Source organism: Coenobita brevimanus, chromosome 102 (genome assembly GCF_032717465.1).
Source record: "Coenobita brevimanus isolate Jiangsu-jjx chromosome 102, ASM3271746v2, whole genome shotgun sequence".
NCBI classification, from domain to species: Eukaryota; Metazoa; Arthropoda; class Malacostraca; order Decapoda; family Coenobitidae; genus Coenobita; species Coenobita brevimanus.
In genome coordinates this window covers 32,939,287-32,947,058 of record NC_137055.1, presented here as the reverse complement: position 1 = coordinate 32,947,058, position 7,772 = coordinate 32,939,287, and positions in this window count along the sequence as shown.

The window sequence follows — 7,772 nt, the reverse complement described above, 5'->3', positions numbered from 1 at the left end:
TTTGCAGAGTTCACGGCCCAGTAAAACAGGTCAGCCAGTGCATAGGTCCCTCGGGAGATGGAGGAGGTCATGACATCATGCTTACCACTCACTTGGCTGAGTGTTTCCCATGTTCATTTGTATCCAGGCATAGATCTTATGAGGTTACCTTGATATTTTTTTGTCTGTATCTTCATTTGTATAATCCATAAAAATGCTTAGGAACTGTAGTAGTGGTAGTAGTAGTAGTTCCCTAGGCAGTCTAGCCGAACAGCCCCGAGTCCCTTAGGAAGGCCATGGCCGAGACCGGGCTTTCCCACAGAGCTCTCAAAGAGTGTATGTTGTGTTGTTGGCATAGATGATCATGTGCAATGCAGTCTTCCATAATGTGCTTAATAGTATGGGGTGCTGTGTTGCATCCTGGACAGTCGTCAGTGATGAAGTCATCCAGCCTCTTCTGGTAGCTTAAGAGGGCTGGATGGTGCCCACATGTCAGCCTGGCCAGGTGGACCCTGTCCTCACGAGGGAGATAGGATTCAGAAGGGTGGATGTCAGGAGGCCGTGCATGCAGCTGTGTGTTGTCTTTAAGTGACTGAATGGAGCGGCGAGTGATCTGAGTGTGGATATGCTTCTGGAAGCTGGTCTGAGGTGGGTGAGGGGGGAGAGATGACAGTATTTGTGTATGGTATCATGTGCTGGGTGTTGTTTTGATGTTCCTTGGTGTGGGTGGATGTGCTGCCATGTAATATAGTGGATGTTGTGGGTTTGTGGAGGCTGCAGCAATAAACTGGGTGCCTCTCATGTCTGAGTGATCCTTGACTTTGAGGACTTTGGTTTCTTGATGTAGGTGGTCTGTGGGTGTAGTAGCTGTGCATCCTGTGATTATTTTTAGGGCCTTGTTCTGTATGGTGTGTAGGGTGTTGTAGTGTGTTTTGGTGAGGTTAGAAGCCCAGGCAGGGCTTGCATAATTCATCACTGAACGTATGTATTGTTTGTGTACTGTGGTGGTGGTTTCTTTGTTGTGTCCGAATGTTGTATGGGCACGTGACCTCAAAGCATTGAATCTTGGTGTTATTTTATTTTCAATGTTTGTGATGTATTGCTTAAATGACATTGATGTATGCTACACCAAGGATTTTGGGTGTGTGTGTATGTGTGTGGTAGGGGAGTGTTGTTTATGGTGAGGTGTGGGATGTGACTGTGTTCTGCTGTCCAGTTTGAGGGAAGGGTCACTGTAGATTTGGCTGGGGCTATTTTGAGCCTGTTTGTGGTGAACCATTCGTGTAGTGTGTTGAAGTAAGGTTGAATGATGTGTGCAGCTGTGTTTGCATTTTGGTGCGTACATGTAAGTGTTATATCATCTGCATAGGAAGCTATATGTATCTGTGGTGTGTGGGGTGTGGGTATGTCGTGCATGTATAGGTTAAAGAGTGTAGGGGACAAAACAGATCCTTGGGGGACGCCGTTTGTGAAGTTTCTGATGTTAGAAGACTGACCGGCAAATGTTATGTGTGCACATCTGCCTGCTAAGTAGTTTGCCAGCATGAATGTGAGATTAACTAGGAGAGTGATGTGGGTGAGATGGAGGAAGGGAGAGGGAGAGGGAGACTGAGGAAGAGATGGAGGGGTGAAGTAGAGAGGTGTATGAGAGAGGGGGGGAGGTGTAAATTGGAGGAATGACAGGGGACAGCGCAACATGGAGGTGATTTGTTTATGGCCACCCCTTTTGGGATTAAGGCGTCTGGCTAGAGAGAAAGAGAGAGAGATACGCTAAAAGACCTGTGTGTATCAGAGTTCATAATCAAAATATCATCCACGTCTATCTATCTATTTATCTAACTGTAAACTTACCTAAATCTACCAGACCCAAGCTAATCTACCTTTACTGACTACCCTGCCCTGCCCTGCCCTACCCTAACCTACCCTACCCTACACTTCCCTACCCTACCCTATCCTATTTTATTCTACCCTACCCTACCCACTCTACTCTACCTTACCCTACCCTACCCTACCCTACCCTACCCTACTCTAACCTATCCTACCCTAACCTATCCTACCCTACCCTACACTACACTATCCTACCCTACCCTACTCTACACTATCCTACCCTACCCTACTCTACACTACCCAACCCTACCTTACTCTACCCTACCCTACACTACCCTACAGTACTCCACCCTGTCCTACCCCAAGGTCTATAGTCGCGGCGCGTGATTCTGAGGTTATTATCATGCTCTGGCAACCTACCATTCAAAAGTCCGTCTGATTTCGTGTATAATATGAAACCCATGTGATTCGTGTATAATATGTTCGTGTATAATATATTCGTGCATAATAATATGATTCATATATAATATGTCATGAAATCGGATGCACTTTTGAATGGTAGGTTGTATGATAATAGCAACCTCAGAGTCGTGCGCCGCGACTATAGTGACGTCACGCGGCACCTGAGCCCACCACTCCAGCAGGGTTAAAATTTATGCCCCAGGGTGAAACCTGCAATAGATCGGGGTCTCATTTACTACGTGCAACCTGGGAATGGGAAAGGTAGAATAGGATTGACAAACAACAGCTTGCAAACTACATCCGTTTTTCGTTACTACACACACACAGACACACACACACACACACACTGCAATGGAGGAGGTTGGAGTTGACAATGGAGAGGGAAGAGGTTGGCAGTGGCACTGGCATAGGAAGAGGTTGGCACTGGCACTGGCACAGGAAGAGGTTGGCACTGGCACTGGCACAGGAAGAGGTTGGCACTGGCACTGGCACAGGAAGAGGGTGGCAATGGTAAAGCAGGAGGATGACACTGGTAGGGGAAGAGGTTGGCCCAGGAGGAAGAATGGGTTGGCAGTGTGGGAGGCAGTGGTTGCTGCTGTAGTGCAAGTAAGATACTGGAGGCGCCATCTACCAGCCTTAAAATCTGTGGCCCAGGAGGACGAGCCTGGCATTGAAAACACAAAAGTGCAAATATCTCGAAAACGGTGCATTTTAGAGCAAAACTGAGCGACGGCGACGGCTGTTTATTAGACTACCATTTTTTACTGCTCTGTCCCGTGAGCTAGGTCTCATCACCATACCTGCAAAGGGAGATGGGTAAAAATGGGTCACTTTCTTAAATCTGGCATTTTAGAGAAAACCAAACGAGGTATTTTGCCCAAAATGAAACGGGTAATAGAAGTGTGTTTTATCTAAAAATGGTATCCAAGATTTTTCCTGTAAACACTGGGGTTCGATAGGTATAATAGGGAAGGAGACTAGAAAACCGATATAGGAAATCTTGTGATAGAGGCATACCCCTTGCAGATATAGGAGTTGTTTGTCAGGCCTATTCTTCCCATCCCACTCCAGGTTATGCATAGTAAATCAGATCCAGATTTATTGGAGGTTTCACTCTGGGACAAATAGCTCCTTTCTTTTCCTTTAAAATGCCCCTTCACCAGATTGACCTATTTACCTATTTACCTACAAGGGGTGTGCCTTAATCACAAAGTTTCCTATTTCGGTTTTTGAGTTAAAATCTATAAAGAAACGAGGTTAGATGGAAGAAATGTCTGATAAGGGGTGTGATCACCAGTAGACTTTATATCTCGCCTTTTTATTTTTCTTCCTGTTGTACCTATCGAACCCCAGTGTTTACAAGGAAAATCTTCGATACCATTTTCAGATAAAACCCACATCTATTACCCGTTTCACTTTGGGCTAAATATCTCATTTGGTTTCCTTTAAAATGCCACATTTAAAAAAGTGACCCATTTTTACCCATTTCCCTGTGAAGGTATGGTGATGAGACCTAGCTCACGGGGTAGAGCAGTAAAAACTGGGGTAGGCTGAAAATACAGCTATCACCGTCGCTCAGTTTTGCTCTAAAATCCACCGTCTTCGAGATATTTGCACTTTTGTGTTCTCAATGTTATGCTACTGGAGGCGCCGTCTACCAGGCTTAAAATCTATGGCCCAGGAGGACGAGAAGTAACCCAGCGTATCCTAGATCACATTTTTAATTTTATTCGTAATACCTCAAGACGATTTTATTTAACATACTAAAGCTCTGTGGCAGTGAAGGTTAACTAAGATATTAATCCATTCGCAGGGATGACGAACGGTCAGTAACAGGAGCAGCCAACAGAGAGCTATGTGGCATCTCTTTACTGCAGTGTCACTATATCCCGCCCCACACCACCACACATCCCCGCCAGTCCCTCTCTACTCACCAGTCTTCCAAACGACCTACCATTGTCTTTCCAAAGCCACGAAGTGTAGATGTTGATACAAATAAACGTGAAATACAATTATGTCTGAGTTTCTCTCCTAACCCTAGTCTGTCATCAAATAAATAACTGTTATCTTGTGTAATTACCCTCTATTGATGCTAACAGGCTGAAATATTAGCCGTAAATAACAAGTCTAACTAGATAAGCATCCTCTGAAAATGCTCTGAGTACATAATGGGTTAATTAAGGACACCAGAATTTAAGAACAAACCAAAGAAAAACCAGCGAACTCAGGCATGACCAAAAGCATCCCACATGGCCTCCCTAGCATTGGAGTACTGGACATGTTGGTACTCCACTATCTGTGTTAGTCATGAAAGCTCAGTAGTACCGTTAAGACAAACTCCTATATGAAAATCTGGTCGGAAAACTGTGAAAACTTAGAAGTGCAGAGATACCAAGAGCTGAAATAATGCTCAAAATGTCGTCTATTGCATTAAAAGAAATTGATCAAGTGAGAGACAGCCCAGATCCCGTAACTCTACTGGACAGCGCTAGCCTGAAGGTTCCACAGTATTCGTCAATTAAATCTGGAATGCTGATCCCTCAAACTAATGATTCTGCTACTACTACTACTACTACTAATGATGATGATGATGAAAATAATAATAACAATAAATTCCCAGCCCAAAAGCAGCCAAGATACAGAGGGATCCCAGCACCTACATCACTTCAAAATCTCCTTACCTAAAAGCTCGTGGCCAATGAAGTGCAATGTTATCGCACAATAGGACAAAATCAGTTCACGTTTAAGAACACTGTACGTAAAATGAATAAAATGTTAGTTTATGAATTACAGGAGTCTGCCACAACTCTCCATTCGGGGAAAAAATGGTTAAAGGGAAAAATCCAGGCAGAGGCGAACGGGAGAAGGCTGTGGTATCAGACTGTTGGGGGTACTATCGACGTTTTCACTGCCTTTTTCTCTCATATAGAAAATGAAACAAAAGCTTTATTAATCCCCAAATATGCACATCATTGTTGAATGACGTGATCTGGTACGAGTATGGTTGAAAACAAAATGTGTTATGAGAAAAACGACCAGAAAAAATAATCGTTTTTTTTTTTTTTTTTCAACAATTACAGCCAACGGAGAAGGTCCGATGAAGCTATGTGTTTGGCCAAGTTTATATATCTGTCTAACAGTCTGTCTCCCTGTCTGCCTGCCTGTCTGTCTGCCTTTGTCTGCCTGCCTGTCTGTTAGCAAGATTATCGGAAAAAGTCAACAGATTATCCTATTTTTTTTATTTAGGTTTTGAATAAGCCATTCCGAACAAGCCCTTACAATCTGGGGAACGTTGTCGTTGGAAGCCAAGCAGGAAGATTCAGCGGACAGTGACTAATTTTCCGCAGTTACCCATCCATTTTACTGCTTTTCTCTGAACAGAAAGCCCACCCCGACTTAGTCTGTGGCGTCACAAAAGGTGCGCGGGGAAGTCATGCGAGCAGATCATCTCTTTGAATTAGGTTAGGATGAAGTAATTCGATATTTACAGCATTCAGTAAAAAGGTCAGAGCTACAAGGATAAAGATTCGGCCACCCATCATATCCGAGACAGACTCATCAGTTTCGAAGCATTGTGACGAACATGCAATAAACAGTAGGTCAGAGGTAGACTCCGTGGAGAGAGTGCGTCAGTACATCACGTCTACACGATTATTTAATTTTCTGTTACAATACTCTAACATCACAGGTGTTTATTGATAAAGTGAACTGGCGTTTGAACCGATTGTGAGGCACGAATGTTGTTGGCGTCACTTCATAAGCTGGTGGTTAGATTTTGCTGGATTTTCCCGCCATTGTCCTCCTGCCTTTGATCTCACCTTCTTTCCCGCTGCACTCTCAAAAAGTATGCCATTTGGCTTTTACAACTTCTGTACTCGTTTTACTCTAACTTGGCCCAAATTTCCATCTCTCCAATCTGAATGTTGGGATGTAGCAATAGATTAATGCAAGAATATGTAAGTCACTAGAAAGTGCGTGGAAAGGTAGCCGCAGCGTTGTCCTTTTCTGGCAATGACCCATGTGAATTAAGTGGCAAAATGAGGAAAATCTGGGCCAAGTTAAGATGAGAAAATTTGTATGCTGCATGATGGTATGATAATCTAGGACGTTGTGGAAGGATGAGAGGTAATTGTCGCTTACAACAGAGGGACAGGCAGACAGTGAGACGGACATATAGTAGACAGATAGACGAAGGTTAAGGAGGAAGGAGGGGCGGGAAGAAGCGTGGCGTATTGATGAGAGTAGCTGATTTCATAGTACATTACAATATATTTGTGCCCTAACTTTAATAGCATATCTTCTTGAGCAGGGGGACGGGTGTGTGCATGTGTGCAGGTCACAGCCTTGCCCTTAGATCGGACTATATGAGCTCTTAGCTCCCTTCCGGGAGGGTAAAAGCTGATCATCACGACCATCAAGTGATCCTGACCTGACCCGGTGAATTACACACACACCTCGCTGGTTCTGTGGTAACGTTCTCGCTTGCCATCTGGTAGACGGGAGTTCGCCCCTCGCTCAGGCTGCGAAAAGTTTCACTGACGAAGTGGGTGGTTACTGTCCCCCTTGAGCAAGGGGATGGGTGTGTGCGTATGTGAAGGTCACAGCCTTGCCCTTAGATCGGACTATATGAGCTCTTAGCTCCCTTCCGGGAGGGTAAAAGCTGACGATCACGACCATCAAGTGATCCTGACCGACCCGGTGAATTACACACACACACACACACACACACACACACACACACACAAACACACGGCAACCACATCAAACCATTCATTTTTCCCATCTCCCCATCCCCCAACACACACAACACATCCACCCACCCTCTCATCCACCCACCCACCTACCTACCCACACAACACATCCACCCACCCACCCTAACACATCCACCCACCCACACACACACATCCACCCACCCACCCACACACACACATATCCACCCACCCACCCACACACACACATCCACCCACCCACACACACACACACACACACACACATCCACACACCCACACCCACACACACATCCACACACCCACACACACACACACATCCACACACCCACACACATCCACACATCCACACACATCCACACATCCACACACCCACACACATCCACACATCCACACACCCACACACATCCACACATCCACACACCCACACACATCCACACATCCACACACCCACACACATCCACACACCCACACACATCCACACATCCACACACACACACACACATCCACACACCCACACACATCCACACACCCACACACATCCACACATCCACACACCCACACACATCCACACATCCACACACCCACACACATCCACACACCCACACACATCCACACATACACACACACACACACATCCACACACCCACACACATCCACACACACACACACACACACACACACATCCACACACACACACACATCCACACACACACACATCCACACACCCACACACACACACACATCCACACACATCCACACATCCACACACATCCA